This window comes from Mus caroli, unplaced genomic scaffold, assembly GCF_978045245.1.
Source record: "Mus caroli unplaced genomic scaffold, Mus_caroli_1 scaffold_13, whole genome shotgun sequence".
Lineage (NCBI taxonomy): Eukaryota > Metazoa > Chordata > Mammalia > Rodentia > Muridae > Mus > Mus caroli.
Window position 1 is genome coordinate 106717051 of NW_028227268.1, and position 20013 is coordinate 106737063.

Below are 20013 nucleotides of genomic sequence, written 5' to 3' on the forward strand. Positions count from 1 at the left end.
AAAGACTTCTTAGGGAGAGCGAATCAGATGTTTGTTCTTTTAGGGAGCAGAGCATTCCTAAGTGGTTAGCCTTAGACACAGGCAAATATAGGCAACATAAATTGAACTTAGTAGGGTGTGTGTGTGTGTGTCTGTGTCTGTGTCTCTGTGTATATTGTATACATATATATTTAATTACAGAAGAAGAGGTAATGAATTTGAAAGAGGATAGTTGGGGGGAAGCATGGGAAGAGATGGAGGGGAAGGGAAAAGTAATAATGTTAGAAATGCAGAAAACTCATGCATGGAATTCTCAAAGGATTTTTGTAATAAAACATTTCTAAACTTGGACAGGTTGAAATTATTTTGTAAGCCACTAAGCTAATGTTATAGAATGGTTTCCATGTTAGCTATTTCTGAACTGTTGACTGGCTCAGAATACTTTATAGAATAACCTGGAACACACCAACGCATGCTCTTAAGTGAGGGGCATGGAAGGTTTAGAAATTTAAAAACAAAACAAAACAATACAAAACTCACTTTTTCAGAATGACCTCCTGCCTTCCTTCCATCAGGGTTGAGAACTATGTAGAAGTGACCATTTCTAGCCCAAGTTAGTGGGTATATCCGAGATGAACTTTCTGCCAGGAGAGGTAGATTTGAGTCTTGCTTTCCCAGTGGCAACAGAGAGTACTTCAGAAGACACGCCCACCTCTATATAATTAGAGGTAGTTGGGGACAGGTCACCTCCCAGGTCTTGAGCTCTTGTTCTTCCACATTGCACTTTGGACCTGGCCTGTCCCAGAAGTGGGCAAAGTCCTCTGAGAAAAGGAAAACTAGAACTAGTCTAGACAAGATTCCTTCATGCCAAAGGCATGAGTGGGCCAGCCAAAGATGCTCATCATCCCTGCTCAGTAGACCTTTCTCCTCCCACTGCAGTGGTGAATGAATAAATAAATAGCACAGAATCTGTCATCTTAGGGGTGGGTCTTGTGTGCAGATGGCATCAATGGATAACTTCTCTTGCTGCAATAGTCCACAATCAATAACATTCTGTTAATCATTTCTATTCCCTGGGCACACACAGTTCTGCCAAGAATACATTTCAAATGATTTTTGTTCAAAGCAAATTTGTTGTTTTATGTGAAGATCTTGCGGAAGTGTGACAGTCAGGTGTGCATCTTCAACATCTGGGATCCACAAATGTATGTTTGTTTTTACATTTTGCAGAACACATGTGAGTGTGCAGAGCCTACACGAAGTGCCTCCTTGTGTAAGAGCAGGGAACTTAACCTTCCTGACAAATGATTGATGTCACTGAGTTGTGTCCTGGCTCAACAGAGAAGACTGTTCCATATTTTTCATTGTTATATCGACACTATGGTAGATGTTATTTATTTTATCTAATTTTATTTTCAGTTGACAAATGAAATTGTTATATTTACAGTATAAAATGTGATATATTGATATTTTCATCACTGTGGAATGGCTAACTTAAGATAACTAACATATGTGTTACTTCGTATAATTTCTCTTTTATTTTGGAATAGTAAAAAGATATGTATATACTCCATTAGCAGTTCTAGAGTCTGCAACACCCTGTTATTAGCTGTAGTCACTATTATTTGCCATAGACCTCTTGAAGATATGTCCTCCAGCAAACTGAAATGTGGTTGCTTTTCCAGGGCATCTCCTCAGCCCCTGGGGACCATGCTTCTCTGCCTCTATAGGTTCTGCTCTCCCTTTCAGATTCTACATGTAAGTGAGGTCACACAAAATGACCATTGTGCATCCAGCCATGTGACATAATGTCCTCTGGCTCTGCTTGTGTGGTGAATCGACAGGTAGGATTCCATCTTGTATGTACTAAACAACAAGCAGAGATGGGGACTTATTACACAGTGCAGCTACAGTGTCTTACATTAAAGCACGGACCTTTTCAAAGCAAGTGGACATCATAGCAAAAGCATGCACCAGGATGTAACTGCTTAAAACTTTAAAAAGGAAAGAATGGCATACTTAAATCTAAAACACAAAACAAAAACCTTCTAGAAGATACTATGAGCGCAAAAAGCATAATTCATGAAAGGCAAACACTTTCGAGATAAGATTCTTTTATCTAGCAAATGATTATGTCAAGAGATTGAAAGCTATATACTACTAGTAGAGAGTGAGTAACATAGACTATATAAAGAACCCTGAATACACAAATGTCTGTCCTGGCTGCATGCCTATTTCAGCTTTGTCGGAGTTCTTAGAAGCACACAGCATTTCTTTCTCACCAGCTGTTGGATTCACTTCCTTTGCCTACTCTGGTTTTGAGGTTCTATAAAAATAATAGCCAGTAAAAATTAAACAAAGCAAGCATATTTCTTGCACACAAATTCAGAAGGCCACCAAAATTCTCCACAATCAGCAAATGCACAGTGTGGTTTGAAAGACTCCATCAAAATGTAAGGCTCACTTGGAAACATTAAATGGTGACACCAGGTGAGAATATTTAAGAGCTGATTCAGTTACAGGGACTTGCCTTCAGGAGTGAATTAATTTGGTAGTGAACTAATGGGTGATTTGGCTAACTTAAGTGTAGTCCTGTCACAAAAGCGGTCTTGCCTATCCCTTGGATACACCCCTTTCCATGTGACTGTCTGCACTGCCTTGAGGCTTTGCAGAGTCCTGACTGTCACAAAGGTGCTCCCCAGATGCAACTTCCCGACCTTCATGCTTCCAAGCCTCCTAACCCTGAGCTGAACAAAATCCTATATTTTATAAATCATCCAGTCTGTGGTATTCAGTCATAGCAACGACAACAACCTGTGACAGTACAGTTTTTTTTATTCAAAATTATCGTGAGAAAAACAGTAAACAAAATAGTAGAAAGTAAATGGAACCGAGGTTTAGTTCACATGCGTCTTAACCTTCTCTGAAACCCGGACCCTGGAAAAGAATTCACACAAAGAGCCCATCTCTGAGGGGAAATGAAGTAACGTGCAAGTCCACCCTCTTTTTCTAAACATCTCTCCCAGATTCAGGACACACAATTCTTTCCCAGTTCTCCTCACTCCAGCATCTACACTCTGGCCATTTGTCACCTCTGCAGAATCCACATGGGCACATCTGTACCAAGGAACATCCGCTCACCTACTGTCTCTAATGCAGGCTGGGAAAGAGCACTACCTCTACAGCCCCTCAGACTACTGACCTGTTTCCTCCTAGACTCTGCCTCTTCCTTCCCTCTCTGGATGTTCCATCCAAAATCCCCATGTGGGTTTCTTTTCTTCACCAAGCCTCAACACAGGACTCCTTCACCCTTTACTTTGAATTCAGCCTGCGACTATTTCAACCCACACAGCTTTTCAGAAAGCTAAGTTTGATTCTCTTTATCCTTCTGAAACCACCTAACTCCCCTCTGTTATCTAGAAGAACAAGAAGACCTGGTGAATGGTTTGGAGTCCGGTGCTCTGCTCTAACCCACTCTAGTCGATAGAGAAGCCCGGGCTAACATGAACAGGCCAATAATGAAACACAGGTCAGGAGGTTCTTTGTTCATGCTGCTGATCCACTGCTCTAGAGCAGGGCAAGTGATGTCACAGAGACCTTGTATTGCCTATTCAATTCCATCTCAATGACACTCCCTACCCTTCTTAGGACAGCCAAAATCTATGGCTCTGTTGCAGCACCCAAGCTCTTATGAAGACTGATCCATGCTAGACTGGCATGGGCATTACTTCATTCATTCTTTAGCTGTAGGGAGCATGCGGTCTCCAAACTATGTGAAACTTTTGTAAGCAAGTAAAGACACATCACAGTTTATAAAACTTAATTCCCCAGGCTATCCAGAGCAGAAGGAGGAAGAGAGAAGTGTATAAACTTTTATGTGCTAAGGTATTTTAGCTAACTTGGTATAACTGGTGTGCATTTCTTATCCTTTAAGAAAGAAAGTAGAAAAGGTTTCCCCTTTCTGGAGACAGTGTCAAGTCTACAATTATAATGTAAAAGGAACTTTCTGGTGCAGGTAAGTGCTTCAGGGAAGGTATTGTGGGCAAGTGTTACTGGAAGCCTGATGGACAGAGCTCTGTTACCTAACACTGGAGGAGCACTCATCCTCACTTCCACCACCTAGTTCTTCTTTCCTTCCTTCCTGAATGCCCATATGCAAATGTAAACATGTAAGATCCTATCAAGAATGGGAGCAAGATACGTGTGGCATGGTTTCCAGAGCGTCAGGAGTAAAGCCTGCTTCTGACTCACACTCATTATTTTCAAATGTTCTTCACAGCCATGTACTTTGCCCCAGCAGCCCTGGCCACCTCCTCCCCCGTCTACACCCACCGTGTCACTGGGTCACTTCAGATAGTGCTTAGCTGGAGAAACATTACAACCATGCCAAGCTTTTCTAGCTAAACAAGACTGAGCCTGATGCGTCAGAGCTTGCTCTCCAATCCCAGCTCAGGACGCAGCCTCCAGCTCTTCACAGCTGCCTTAGGGTGAGAGACAAAGCAACTCTGCCACTCACCAGCCAAGTCTCCAGAGCATCTCTTCTAGACGCTAACTCTAGAGGAAGACTTCATGTAGCCTAGAGCAGCTCCTGGGCTTCCCTAGAATGCTGTTTTCCAAATTCTCTAGTAGGTTCAGATCTGTTAGCCTAAATAGCTGCCCTGCTGTGAGTGCTTCTGAGTTGTTCCAAGGGAAAGTAAACTCTGGTGTTATTTAATCACATCATAGTCTTTTAGGGAGAATTAGAGGGGAATGTGTGAACAGGGTGCCCAGCACAGGCACACAGATTCCTGTAAGGACACAACACAGGCAGCAGTGAATACATGTAGGCTTCCTGTGGAACACCAAGAAAAGGGTAGGTTTTCACTTTCATGTGTAAATGGCATGACCAAGGTAAGGCCCAGTCAGTAAGGAAAACATCATAGTTTCACCTGTGTTCTCTAGGTATCTTCAAGAAAACAATCCCACAGCCATAAATAATGCTTTCCTCAGAAACCTTACTTAAATGACTGTCAAGGAGTGCTGTGTTCCAGAGGCCAGATTCTTGGCCCATTCACATCACTACATGTAGCTTATAGCTGGCAAAAAACACTAGTCACTCAAACTGTCACATTCACTGAGATGTCCTAGAGGTGAAGGAAGGGCTGAGCTGTATGTGCACTGTAGACCCTCAATCATCTCGCCAAAGCATCAGATGATTCTTCAGGTCACACATTATTGTGTATGTCCTCAGTAAGGGCACACACATATTGACAGTAATATGCAGTGTTATCTAACTTTTATTTAGCTGTTATTAGTTCTCTCTCTGTAGTGACTTCCGTTTTCTAATTTCAAAGCACATGCTGATTCATGTCCTCTGCTGTTTGCCATTTCCCACTTCTCATTGTCTATTCTTCATGTTTATTGACATCCTACAACAGAATGGCCAGTGACAGGGACCAGGCATACCTATGAAGGTGCAAACCTTATATGAAGTTCCTCAGAGCTCTGACATAACCTAATCTGACATACTCAAGTGGGTCAGTACAATGTGTGTACAAATGATTCTTTGAGAATGGAGAGCTGTCTGCTCCACTAATGGCATTCAAACAGGCAGAAGTCTTTCGCTGGAGGCTTCTGGGTGAAGCAATCATGCTTTAATTGGGGTTTATTACAAGGAACATTGGAAGATTCCTACAGGGCTCTAATATTAATGAATTAAATGATGCTTATATCATGGATCAAACATACCTACATTCCTCTTGAAGCTTAGGAATATATTCTTTTGAACTTGACTATACTGGGCCACTTGAAAGCCCAAATTGCTGTCATGAGAATTCTTAGAAGGCAGAACACAATTAAAGCAATGAGAGCAGGCCAGCTCACTCATCTCTAATAGATGAAGGATGTGTGTGTGTGTGTGTGTGTGTGTGTGTGTGTATGTGTGCTTGCATATGAAAATAGGTATGCCCAGTAACAAAAATCCAAAAGGAAAATCTTTCTCTTAACATTAGTTGTGTAATCTGGGTCACACACTGTCCTAAAAACATTTTTTTAAAAAATCTTTAATTCTTTTTTTATAGTCCAGTCTTCATTCCCCTCCTATTCTGCTCCCCGACCATGCCCCATCCCATACCCCCACCCCATTGTCCTAATAACTTAAATCAAGGTGCATAGCATAATGTTTATTACAGTTTTGTCTGCCAAGGAAATTAGCTTTTGCTGGTAGCATGGAGTCTTCATATTAAAATCTTTATGTGTTGTGACTCATTAAAGGAACCTGTAAGGCTTTCTTGGGTTTTAAGTATATTTGTTGATATTTGTTACCATTTCTATTGATCTGTTCAGTTATGGTGAGGATTTTATTTCAGTCCAAAATTTTGGCAAGGTAAGTTGTATGGAATGTTCATTAAGCTCCCAGATAGGACGGGTTGTAATGCTTTTAAAGCTGTTAGAACAAAGCTAACTAAAATTTCAAAATAAACCACAGTAGCACCTCAAATGAGATGTTTCCATATCAAATGTGCCATTCATAACTAATTGCTAATGGACACTGGCTAGGCTGTAAAAAATGGACAAGAACAATTAATTGAGTTAAATAAGCTTGGATATTTCCAGTTGAATGGAAATGCCCAGTGAGTCTGCTTGGTTATTTTGTAAAGAACTGTTATGTAGTTATAGATTGCATTCTCACCAACTGAAAGCCAGCCCATCTCATTTAGTGCTCTTTTTAGCTCAGCAAATTCTGATTTGGAGACTTCATGGGCATGGGTTATTGTAGAATCCTATTTGCAGACCAACTGAAAGAAGAAAAAAAATAAAGAGTTCCAATCCCAGAGAACATGGTGTAGCTCAGAGCTTGCCAGAGACAGCAGCTGTGATCTCCTGAGAGGCTGCCTGGGCTCTTTTCTCACCACTGTGATGAGATCTGCCTCCTAAGCAAACTTGTGACCAGGATGCAGGCTTCAGGTAGCCCAATGTCATGAAGTCTGAAGGATGTATTCTTAAGATTCAGGAAGAACACAGCCATGTATAACTTATGACATAAATAGGATTTAATCTGGGGTGGGGGTGGGGTAGGGGTGGGAATCAGATTAGTAAATTCATCCTAAATATATTGCTTGCTCTTGTTTCTAAGTCTATTCCACAGTGGATATATTCTGAAGTTAAATATAAACGTTTGTGCTATAGAAGAACGTGTGTCTCAGTGGTGACATTTACAAGACAGTTGATAAAAGGGAAGCTTCCATAAAAGGAAGGTCCCGAGCAAAAGGCAATGATTGCAGGTGCTAAGAGGCGGGGTCCTTTGCGTGATGTAGGAACAGGCCAAGAAGTACAACCACTACTGTCCGGGTTAGCAGAGACAGTGTGCTGACCTGATACTACGATGTAAACATTTGATTGTTCATTTATGGTTTGTACTTGTGCTTTGGGGAGAGGTAGTTCGCACAGGTGGAGGTCAGAGGACAATTTGTGGGAAGCCACTCCTTCTACCATGTGTGTCCTGAGGTTTGAACTTGGCTCAGAAGAACAAGATGCTTGCCACCTACTCTGGTAAAGTCTCTCTCCAGGCCCCTGTGGTGTTTCTTTTAGCTCTTGCTTCTGCACTGGTTAGTCTTTGGGGAAGAATGCAGAGTGGATCATGTGATCTATTCCCCCAAGGGTGGCCTTTTTGTGCTACCAACACACCTGTGCCTTCTGTTCAGCTACCTATACCTGCTCTTTAAAAATCTGAAGCACTTGACAAAGTGTGTTTAGTGACACTGAAAGTCTCTTGAAGTTCCCTTTTTGATTTTCCACTAATATGATGGTTATAGCCAACGGTTTCCAGAACAGAGCTCTAAAATAACATGGCTTTAATTTTGAATTAATTTCTGAATGAAAATACATTTTAAAAAATGACCTTCCCAGAACTTTTTAGTTGTTTGACTGATATATTATACATCATTTCTTAATTTGACAAGATAATCTTGACATTGCCAGTTAATCTAATTGATTAAAAATGTCCCTTGATGTTATGATATGCATTAGAAATATTACACATTTCTTAATAATATCATACATAGAAATTAAAAGCAGAAAGTATGTGGAGAAAAGAAGAGATATTTTTAAAATGTTAGGTGATTTTTAAAAACCTGTATTATCCATAAATTTTTTTCTGGAAAAACTTCCCATGCCTTCCAACTGGAGAGAAAGTGTGAGATCACCACTTACACATTTTGGTTCTGACATGAGCTAACTACGGAAGGCCATAGTGAGCCAGTGTTTGTTTTAAACTTTGTCACAACTTGCAGTTCTTATTCAAGGCATCTAGAATGGAGCACCAGGTTAAGTGATCAACCAGGAAGGGAATTAAAAATCAAGTCGCAGACTGAAACTGATCCTCCCCAAGTTCTTACTGGATCCATAATGGAACTTACTGTCAAAATGTGACTCAGAGTCTGAGAAGGTGTGTGGATTTGGTGCGCGCCTTTTTTTTTTTTTCTCTCACAGGGAAGATAGCATGCACCTCAGAAGAGCCCACTTGTGACAGGAATGACAAAAAGCAGACTCACACTCCGGAAGAATTAAAAGCCATAAATAAGCCAGCACTTACGACTTCTGCACCCATGCCTGAGGGCTGTTGGAGCAGCCATAAAGCATGCAGACTGTGTACAGTGCCTGTGAGGGAAGGGCAAACTTAGCTCAGAAAGATGCGTACCAAACAAGGTGCATTCAAATTCCTGTTGGCAGATTTTGGAAGTTGTACAAACTGGGGGCACCTTTGACTTATTTACTGTGGAAACATCTCCCATACAAGCATGCCAACAGCACACACTCTGAGGGATACTTGATTTTATTCTCCCCCCAAATATCTTCTCATCTACCATGTTGTGCCACGTTCTATATTAAATCTCCTCCTGCCTCATCCTGGATGTGGTTGCACGGAAGGGATTCCTTCAATGTTCAGAAAAAAAAATTCAAAGGTGACTAAATGGTTAAATAATGGGTGGGGGGGGACCTTTAATGTCAGATATTGGTCATTCTTCAGGAGAAGAAATGATGACTGACAGGTCAGGTAGCCAGAGGGTTGGCTCCCAGGAGAGATAAGATACAGTCAAGCCTGAGGACTCCTCGCTAAGTGTAGTAACGCATTTTGGCCTTTGGGAGTTGAACAACCCTTTCACAGGGGTCATCTATGACCATCAGAAAACACTGAAATTTATATTATGATTTATAACAGTAGCAAAATTATAGTTATGACCTAGCAATGAAAATAATTTTATGGCTGAGAGGCATCACAACATAGGGAACTGGATTAGATGGTCACAGCATTGGAAAAGTTGAGAACCGCTGCCTTCAAGTAATAAATATGATTAGGTCCGTGGTGCCAACAAGAAGGCAAAGGTGCATGTGGCTCAAAGCACCTACTGTCCAATCCCTTAGCAACTAACTAGGCAAGCTGGGGTGTGCACCTCATTTGTGTAACTACAGCATATGTTCTCTTATCTCTGTACAACACCTTGAGACTCTAGAGACTTACCTTGAATAGGTCAAGTAAGGACAAAGCCCATTCAAAGTTTCTTGAACAAAAGGTCCAAATTACTTTGCTAACAGTTTCTGATCATCGACAGATGTAACACAAATTGGAAAGGAAGTTTGAATTTTAACTTTATATGCAACATTTAATTTACATTCTTGTGGGTCACATACAAAAGGAGAGCTTTACTTAGGGCCATGGCTATGGGGTTGGGGGTATGATTCTGAGTTAGATAGTATGTGAAACTTAGTGTCTCATCTTCAGCACCAAGGGAAGAAAATTTCCTGGCTGGGAACTTGGGGCAATGTGCATGTGACACTGCAGCATGTGCACAGGACACTACACTGGCCACAGTGACCTCAGCAGGACAAGGTTAGGGCTGTCAGCTTTTTTCTTGCCAGTACTTTGTGATCCAGCCCAAGAGAAAAATCTGTAGTAATGCTGGCTCTTTTCTGTTTATGTTGCTAAGTTACTGAATATTTTGTCTTGCCTCATCCAGAAAACTGTGGTAATTGTCTTTAAACAGATAAGCAGCACACTGGAACATAGTTAATGTGGCCTAAATATGCTGAGATTATTTTTTGTATGTTTTTTTTTCTCTTTCAAATACAGTCTACAAAGAATGGTGATTCTCCATCAATTTAAAACAGACTTCAAACCTCTCTGTATTTAAGCAGAAACATGTCTGTCTGGAGTTTCTGTGAACTCCAGGTGCTCATACACACACACACACACACACACACACACACACACACACACACACACACACGTGTGCTGCTCTGGACATGTGCTTAACACAGACTGTTAAGAAAGGAAGAGCTTTTGAAGTCTGAAAGGAGTAATGGAGGCAGGTTATGCTGGCTGTGCCATCTGTACAGGATGAGCTTCAAGGAAGAGTTTAAACAGATTCCTACATTATAGTAGGTCCAAGCTATCTCTCTAACTCCCTTTTAAAAGCAAAATATGAGCAATCCCTAGATTGGGGCACCCTAGGACTTGTGGGGCTCAATGGTAGGAGTTAGCAAGGAAAACAGAGGTCTTTCAGGATAGCTGTAGTACCACAGGACCCAGCCCTTTGGCTATCATTGAGAAATGACTGGGTAAAATAGAGTTAAGGTAACAGAAAATGTAACATACATTCAAAACGATTGCTTCTTTTCTCTTAGGCATAAATGCCTAACAAAAAAAATGTATACAGTTTAGGAAACAAGTGTATCCTGTCATGTCCTTTATGAGTTTCCACTCCAGCACATACCAATAGAACAGGAACGATGGGTCTCTTCCCCCATCCCTTACTTTTGAGCAGTGATGTCTATGCCCTAGATTCCTTTCTGCTACTTCCTAAGAAACTGAGACCTGCCTACACACTATTTGTTCAGTGTGAGTAGGTAGCAAGAGGGAGATCTCAGGCCACTCAAGGCACAAGGAAAGGGCCAACATTCTGATCCAGGCTTGTCTCCACATCTACCGATAGCAGCTTTGGCACAGACCTAAGCTACTGAACCCTATGTGGTGTGTGGAGCCTTGTTGCCATTGAATAAATGAAAATTTTATGAAATGAATAAATGAGCTCTTTCTCAGACCTATCATCGGGACACACTGCCTGTTCTCTCTGCAGCTCTGATGTCTTCCTGCACGTCACTTCTTTCATATGTGTGTCAATTTGTTTCTCAGATCACCATGGGCAGCCACCAATGCTGCTAACAACAGTACTAGAAGACATTCGCAAAACCCTCTGAGAGTGTCTGAGCATTTTCTTCTACAAAAGGAACTGAGGGAACTGAAGCCTGAGTCCCCTTCTATCCCAGGATCTCATGCCTTTAAAAACACACTCTTTTATGTGTCTCTTCTCTCTGTCTTCACATTCCAAACTTGTGAGGGAAATTGGATCAGTACTCACTTTGGCTCTCTTTCTTCTCTAAACAGGTCAACTTTTAAAAATAAATAACTCCTCTTTATTCTAAGCCCTGATGGTCCTATGAAGCAGCAGAATAGCTCTGAATAGCTGAAAAAGAATAAGTAAGTTGATATCAGGGGGACTCAAAAGAGTACAGCGCTATTTACCAAAACCAATGTTCTGTCTAAGCAGAAATAGAGAATAGTATTGTCTGCTGTGAAGGAGGGGAAACTGGAGCTTTCAAGACTCCAGAGAGGGTGCACAGAGAAAGGCCACAAAGTTCAGAGAACGGTGGGATAAGGCATGTGGCAGTGTTCTCCTTTGAAAACAAAAGAAACCTGTTTTTCTAGATGTATTGGTGTTCATGAGCTTCTCAAGTGTGATGCTTGAAAAGCAGCAAGAACCACATTGCTCTCTGCCACAGCTAAGGACACAAACCGCATTGCTGTCTGCCACAGCCAAGGAAACTCCAGGCGACTTCTTGTTTCATAAATACATGGCATATTTGTGAGAACATCCCTGGAAGTAGGCCGCCTGGAATTCTTGGAAGGGGAAAAGCATAAACAATGGCTTTCACACCTCCTGACTTCAGAGGTGACAGATAACTGCTGGTGTGTCCCCAAAGGACACGAATTCTGAAAACTTCAAAAGCCTACTCAGGTAAGCTTCCTGCACTGTAAACAGCCCATTTAAATTTCTGAAGACAATGACAGTACAGGGGAAATAATGAGAATATGTCTTTCACACAAGCAATGATGTTTAAAAAGAAAGTAACCACCATACTTTCACTTAAATGATTTGCATGCTCTGAAATAAGCATCTCGCTTAAAACAACACAATAAAAATAAAACTTTTCCATCCATCTTATGAACAAATCAGGAACTGAAAGTCTCAGACTGCTAAGACTTGAGTCTCTTGATATTGCTGAAGAAATGGTAGCAAAAGGAAAAGATGACTATCCAAGGAGACTTAGCAGTCTCACATAAGATCTCCCCATGCCAAACAGAACGTCTCCCCCTCTCTGCTCCTCCCCTCTCCTTTTACCACTGTTGTACAGAGCTAATGCTGGAGTGGAAAAGGTCTTCTCATGTGGACTGTGTCTCTGTGGAGCTTTATATTAGTTTGTTCTTTGGTGCTAATATGAAGCCTGCAGTTGGCTGACTATCTCTTTTCTTTGAACATAAGCAGCCTCCCTCTGCTTTGACCTTATACTGGGTTTCATTCTGTTGTACCCACACAGGAATGTGTGGTGGGGACTAGAACTCCAGCTTTAGGCCCGCCTCCTGAAATGATGACCTCAACACAGAGCTCTGGGGTTTCACCTCTGTGGTTTGGGAACACCCATAAACATTTGAGCATGCTTGTTTTCTCTCTGCACTGTTTACAATAGTCGGGGCCGTAGATGTCATTACTTCTTGTTACTGTTAAATACAAAGAATATACTGTACAATCAACTTCGGGAGCAACCAGGAAAGATCTGTGGTTGCACAGCTGAAGGTTGGTGCTAGGCCAACACTCTTACATGTGAATCCTCCACATCCCAGTGAAGAGAACCAGGATGTGTCTAGCTGCAAGCAAAGGTAGAACCAATTTTGTGTTCTCTTAATATCAGTGTAACACCAGGGGTTGAAATGGTCTCCCTTTAACCCACCAATCCCAACTGAGAGCAAAATGAAATGACTTTATGACACTGGACACATGGAAGGTAATCTATTTTTGTGTGCTCTAAATCAGTCCCAATTTTAAATTTCATTGACTTGGAACCAAGACGTGTATAGCTCAGTTTGCTGACCTTCCTTGTCGAGGAAGGATTCAATACCTTGAGCTAAATACCACTGCTCATAACAAGTGGCCGAAGCACATTCCACAAAATGTATTTGTTTTCATTTAGTAAGTCTGAAGAAATAGAAGACACAGTGAGGGAACAATTTGATATCCAGTGCGACAATGTTGTGGACACAGTTGTAATGCTTCAGTGTCAGGTCTGTGGTTTCCTTAAACACAGAATTTAGACTGGGCTATGGTTATTTGCATGCGTGACCTTATTGATAAGGACAATACTACCCAGTGGTGGAGTCCTGAGCAAAAGAGAGGAAAGCAGGATGACAGATGTACATGTGACTGCAGCTCCCACTATATCCATGGAGACACTTCTACCAGCTTGCATACATGTCCCTCTGCATTGGAATTTATCCCTGTAGTCACAGGTAGGAGCAAATACATTTACACCCAAAAAATCTACAGCCTTTTGGAGACTGTCTTTCTCATGACACACAGAGGCAGGTGTCACACACACACACCCTGCCCCAAAGCTGTAACAAGAAGAGTAAAAGGAATGTGTACCAGAAAATAGTTCATCCTTGACAAACGCCGTGTGACTCAGCTTCGTTTGGTCAGAAGCTGTAATTTACTGTGCAGGCCCAGTGTTTCCCTTACCATGAGCTGTGCTGGTCCTCGGGAGAAGCAGCAGCAAACACCCTAAGGGATAATCCATCTCTCACAATCTCCCAGCACACTCTGGCTTGCTTGATGCCTGCAGAGGTAAGCTCTCCACCAGAGATTAGCTCTTCACCATGCTGCTTACTTACTCTGCCAAACTCCAGTGACTGTCTCCTTCCCTTTGGAACCAATTTCAAAATCAATGGTTTAATCAATGCTTTTAAAACGGGGAGCATTGTCAGTCTCTAGTGATTTTCTCTCTTTCTTTCTTCTTCTTTTTTTTTTTTTTGATATTTTCTTTATTCACATTTCAAATGTTATCCCCTTTCCTGGTTACCCTCCCTCCTGAAAGCACCCGATCACATCCTCTCTCCCCCTGCTTTTATGAGGGTGTTCCTCCACCCACCCACCCAGTCCCACCTCCCCATCCTCAATTCCTTTACAGTGGGGCATCTATCAAGCCTTCATAGAAACAAGGGCCTCTCCTCCCGTTGATGCATGGCAAGGCCATCTTCTGCATGCAGCTGGAGCCATGTGTACTCCTTTGTTGATGGCTTAGTCCCTGGGAGTTCTGGGGTGCCTGGTTGATTGATACTGTTGTTCTTCCTATGAGGTTGCAAACCCCTTCAAGTCCTTCATTCTAACTCATCCTTTGTTCTCTTAATATAAATCATAACCTGTGTTTTTAAACATACAGATGTGTAAGTATCCACTCAGATCCAGAGTGAGTAAATGCTTCTTTGTGACTGAAGAATTAGAGGCCCTGGAAGCTCATTAACTCTTCAGTATCACCCAGTGCAATTCACTGGCTCAGGGAATTTCCACAGGGCTCATGAGTCACTAGCTAACACTTTTTGACTACTTCTTCCTTCCCTGGAAGTAATTCACTTAGAACACGTGCGTTTTTATACATTAAAACCCAGAATGCAGCAAGATTCTCCAGGAAAACTAGGAAATCCCAGTTACATTTTTCAGAGAGTACAGGGAACACCTGAGTTGGAGCCTTCCACTTATCAGGAATGGGCAATCCGCAAAAAAAAAAAAAAAGTCACTTTCCCACTGACTCAGGTGGACACCTGGAAGCCTGGGGGGAATGTTTATTGCGGTGAATATTTTCACTCCATGCCTCAGGCTTCATTAGATGTGGCTGAAGTGTGGCTCACCAGGTGGACCTTTCCCAGGAGGCTGCCTTGCTGAGCAATGGTGGAACATGTTCATCTCCTGGGCTTTGGTTTGTGAATTGCCTGATGTTACATGAATGATAAAAACCATTAAATTTCCATCTATTTTCTATCTTTGTTTTTATACCCTGATGTTGGACTTTCTATAAGTCAGAAGTCTGAGACCATTGGGTAAAAAGACAAACGTAAGCCATTAAGTAGTCTTTGTCTTGCTGTACTTTCTGCCTGTGTGTCCAATATAACAAAGCAACACAGGATACCCTGTAAAATAATCCAGGTCTAGATCAGTGAAGGTGAAACAGTTCCTCTGTTAATCCATGGATGGATGTGACAGCAAAGGTTGCATAATTGGACCATGTCACAAGTATTATGAATTAAAACTCTGTTTGGCTAACATGACCCAAGAGTCATATTAGGAATTCTTCCATGGAAGATGCATTATTCTTTCTGGATATAATAAAAAAGCATCTGTTCACCTAAAAAACAAGACAAAACTTAACATATTTTTTCCTATTAGAATTTTACTCCCCAAGAGCTACATGAGGAGGTGGAAGGTCAAAACAAATGTGCTAGTATCGGAAATTATTGTGATGTTAGCTTTCTCTTAGGTTTAGGGAAAAGGCAGGTGAAATTTAGAATCCAGGGTGCTCTCCCATCTTGAGGTGGAGGCCCTTCTCCCTTCTTTTGTGTGCAGGAGTAATTCCTCTTTGTAAGTCACTATCCCCATCACTTCCTCTCACTGAACAAGGCCAGCACAGAGATAAGCATTTTCTCTTGGGTTCCGAAGTCCCTTCTATGAGCCTTGCAGCCTGGCAGGTTACATGGTGGCTGGATCTAGGTAAGCTGTGACTTTTGTGTGTTTATGCTAAAATACTTCAGGGGGATCTCATGGGAACAAGGCTGTTTTCATAAGTGTAGGTTTAGCATTCAGTGAAACATCCCATTTTGGTTCATTAGATTTCTGCTCCCATACCTGGTCTTTTCATCTCATTCTCCCACAACTCTACCTCTGTCCAAAATATTCTCTATCGTTTCAATCACATCAGCACATGTGGTTCAACCTAAACGATGGACCACAGCAAAATAAAAGACTAGAACCAAATTGCTTTCCCAGGGAAGAGGATTCAAACAGGAAACTGGTGGGAGAGAAAATGGACTGAAAGGCAGAAAAACACGGAAATTACAGGCGGTAAAAGTGGAGCCAGGGTAATGAGGTTAGACGGTCTTGCTTCCAGGCATAGATTTCTTCATTTCTCTTACTTTTTTTGTAACTTGACCTCCATCTGTTACTTTGATTTTATCTCAGGTGGAGTAAATGGAAACGCCATGTGGTGGTGTGGAGCAAACAGGCTTGAGAAACTCCCAACCCTGGGCTTGAACTGGCAGCTTTTGAATTGGTTGAGAGACTACGTCACATCTATGGTCCTCCCGGGCTTTTTCTCTCTGTATAAAGAGACTGCAATGCTGCTCTCCAAGCTAACTGCAAGCACTAAAATGGAGAAATATTGCCTGCATTATGATGCATGGTGTGAGACAAGCACGGAGAAGGTGGTCAAGTTGATCTGGTATGTGTAGCAAGGGTATGGCAAACCCTACAGAAAGCATAATTCTCACTTGAAGCAGCCTTTCAAAAATTCCACCAGTCTATTTCTGATCTTCCAAAGAATTGCAGCAAGAAGGGAGGCAGCTGGGACTCCAGATTAAGCCCCTTCCATGTTAATTAGTAATGGGAAAGTACAGTAACCTATGGGTCTCTGCCTCCTTATCAATATGATACCCGTGGCACAGATACAATGGAAGCAAACACACAAAATTATATTTGAAAAGGCAGGGCATACTTTTCCATGCAAATGATAGATGATGAAAGGGAAAAAAATGTCATGCAATTGAATGAGCAGCAGTTAATTATTCTTCAAAGTGTTCCAAAGGCTCTGATCTTAATTAAAGGGTTAAAAGTACTAAGGTGAGTCCCTTGCTTCTCTGCTGTTTAGCCCTTTCATGCCTGAATGTTATTCTAATTTTCGTTTGTACAAATACAAACATGACATTCCCAAAGCCCTGACGTGCCTTGAGGTTTTTTCATGCTTCCAAATCTCACTCCAAACCCTTCCCTTTCTCTTGACTTTGCAGATCCAAGTTCTGGAGAACTTTTCACTCTTCCTCCAGGGTCACAAATCACCGGAGGGCTAATACCAACATCCTGTGATCTCAGGCAAGTAGAAGTATCTCTAGCTGTACGTTAGCACAGTATATAAGGAGGTACTTGGTACTTTAACCCTCGGCCTAATTCTACTCACTTATAGATACTTAGGATTCTTGAGCAGATTCATTTCTTGGGTGCTGTAAAAACACTGTTACTTGAGTTTCTCTCTGTCTGGTAATAGTAGGTGATGGCTGATTTGTCTTCTTTCACCTTTTGGCTAAATTCCATTTATCTCATTTGCATATATAGAAAATGAAATCCCAGGGGTATGTTTACCTTTGTGTTGTTACTTACAGTTCTTCCTTGGTTTTGGTTAATCTCTCTTGGGAGGGGAATGTGTGCCATGCCATACATGGGGAGAGTAGAGGACGTTGTGAAGAAGTCATTTGTCTCCTCCCACTATTCACAAGTTTCAGGGATCAAACTTGAGTTGTTACCCTTGGTGACAAATGCCTTTACCTACTGTTCCATCATGCCGACTCTACCTGGTCATTTTGACATAAAATATCCTCTGAGACCATCATTTTTGGGAGAGAAAAGCTTGTGTTACAAATGGAAAATCCTATGAAATGTGTTCATTTAACTAAAGTAAAAATATACAGGCTAGGCAAGAAGCTAATAAAGGAGAGGGCTAGCTTAAACCAGTGTTGACTTCTGTAGTTTAAAGTTTACAATGACATAGGGAAAAATGTTCTGATGAAGACACAACTGGGCTATGTACATGGAAACTAATAGGAAGCAGCTGAAACGGTAAGAGGAAAATGATCTCCTTGGACAGCTTCCTTTATTGTGGGTGGCCTAGTTTGTCAGGTCCCTGTAGCCTCCCCAGATCTGTGTCCCAAAGGCTGAATTGCAACATATACCTAACATAAGAAAAGCCGAGTCCACATCTACAAAAGATATGTGTGCTTCCCCAGCTTAGGCGGCTATTAAATAACAGAATGAAATTCTAAGTAACTCATTCAATGGCTCATCTTGCTTTCTCATACTATTTTGTGTGCATGGAGATGAGGTCATCACGAGCCACATGTGTTTACCTCCTTTAGGATAACTAACATGGAATCGTGACAAGAGATAAAGCATAGTAAGCAAGTCATGCATGAGTAATGTAACAACGAGTTTCATGTGCTACCTTTACTATCAAAATGCATTGAAGATTGAAGTCCTGGGACACACAGCCACCAACGTTCTCAATGTCTACTCCTTCACTTTCACGAGGAACTTCCATCATTTCACTGGTGACAAGCTCACATAATCATGTGAATTCTACTATCTGACAGAGACCCATCCTTCTCCTAACCATCTATGGCTTCCAGAGTACAAGGTGAGGAATTACTAAGATGATTTCCTGAAATTAAGGCAAAAAAATTATGAAACTGATTGGGGTCAAGCGTACCGATAGATAGATATTTACTAGATCATGACTCCTTGAACTCGTTTGCATTCACAAAGATTGAAGGAATACATACTAAAGTAATGTTGATTCAATCAATTCTTGCCTCATTCTAACTCTAGGAAAAATATAAGCCCCTGAAAACACTATCACTAAGCAAGGCATGGTGGGAAACAAAGAGAGACAGATCTCTAGAGTTCAGAGTCTATCCAGGTCTACAAAGAGCATTCCAGGACAGCCAGAGCTGCATAGAGAAACTCTGTCACTAAAAACCAAATACATAAACAAGTAAAATTAAAAGGCAAAAAGAAGAAAGAAAGAAAGAAAGAAAACATCATCATTATTCTGTGAAATTAAAAAAAAAATACCAGTAAATTTCACTTTTTGAATTAGTCCCCAAGAAGAGAACCCAAAAGAGAAATATCATTTTCTGCAAAACTAAAGCGCCACTGAAGGCCAAAATACCAGGAAACCACACAAACTGGCCCAAGAATAGTTGAACAAAGCAGAGCACATTAATATAACTTACCACATGACTTTCATGGGCAATTCAGTGTCTAAAAGCATACAAAATGGTACAGTTATGAAAGGTAAGAGACATGGGATAGAGTGACTGACCTTAAGAAGGATTAAATTGTTCTCTTGGTGGCAGAGGTCATATTAGCATTTGTTAGAATCACCTGCAGCCTTTCTTCAGGTGACATGGGATGGGTCAGCACCCAACAAGTCCTTAGCACCTAAAGGGAAGACCACTGGGCCGTCTGCTCCCTGTTTGACCATGCATGGAGAGAGGGTCATGGGTTACTGTCTGTTTCTAGATAGACCTCCACACAGACTTTACCTGGCTTGGATATAACTAATATTCACTTGGTACATCTCTGGGAGAATGAAGGCAAGCCATATGGTAAGATATAATAATTCCATTTCCCCTCTGTGTGGCATTTCCACCCCAGTAGGTCTCTCACAGCCTCCAGAAGTCCCCTTATGCGGTCAAGTATCTATCATGACCTATTGGACTGAGAACAGGAAAGTTGACAAATATTGCTCCATTTTACTTTATACCAGAAAGTCAAGTGCCAGAATGTTAAACAAAATAACTTGGCCAACCTTAAAGAAACAGTGTTTGAGGAGATATACATGTGTACCTTGATTTGAATAGTATACATAGTTGAGAGCAGTGTCCCTCAGCTTCCCTAATGCTGTAACCCTTTAATTTTTCCTTACTTCGTAGTGACCCCTAACCATAAGATTATTTTTGTTGCTACTTCATAACTGTAATTTTTCTACAGGTATTAACGATAATGTAAATGTCTATGTTTTCTGATGGTCTTAGGTGACTCTGGTGAAAGAGTCATTTGACCCCAAAGGGGTTGGGACCCACAGGTTGCGAACCACTAGTCTATGTTTTCAAAACATCTCCTTGTA

At 41.4% G+C, this 20013-nt stretch overlaps 1 protein-coding gene across 2 annotated transcripts in view; it reads right to left on the bottom strand.

Moving 5' to 3' along the window:
• Egfr (epidermal growth factor receptor) overlaps positions 1-20013 on the bottom strand; it is a 160036-nt gene that overhangs the window by 106648 nt on the left and 33375 nt on the right. The window contains exon 1 of one of the 2 annotated variants that reach the window (XM_029483270.2): positions 520-916. The exons of the other annotated variant lie outside the window; for it this stretch is intronic. The gene's annotated coding sequence lies outside the window, so the exon portion shown is untranslated. Of the gene's footprint in view, positions 1-519; positions 917-20013 lie in introns of those variants that run through there. 2 annotated transcript variants of the gene reach the window in all.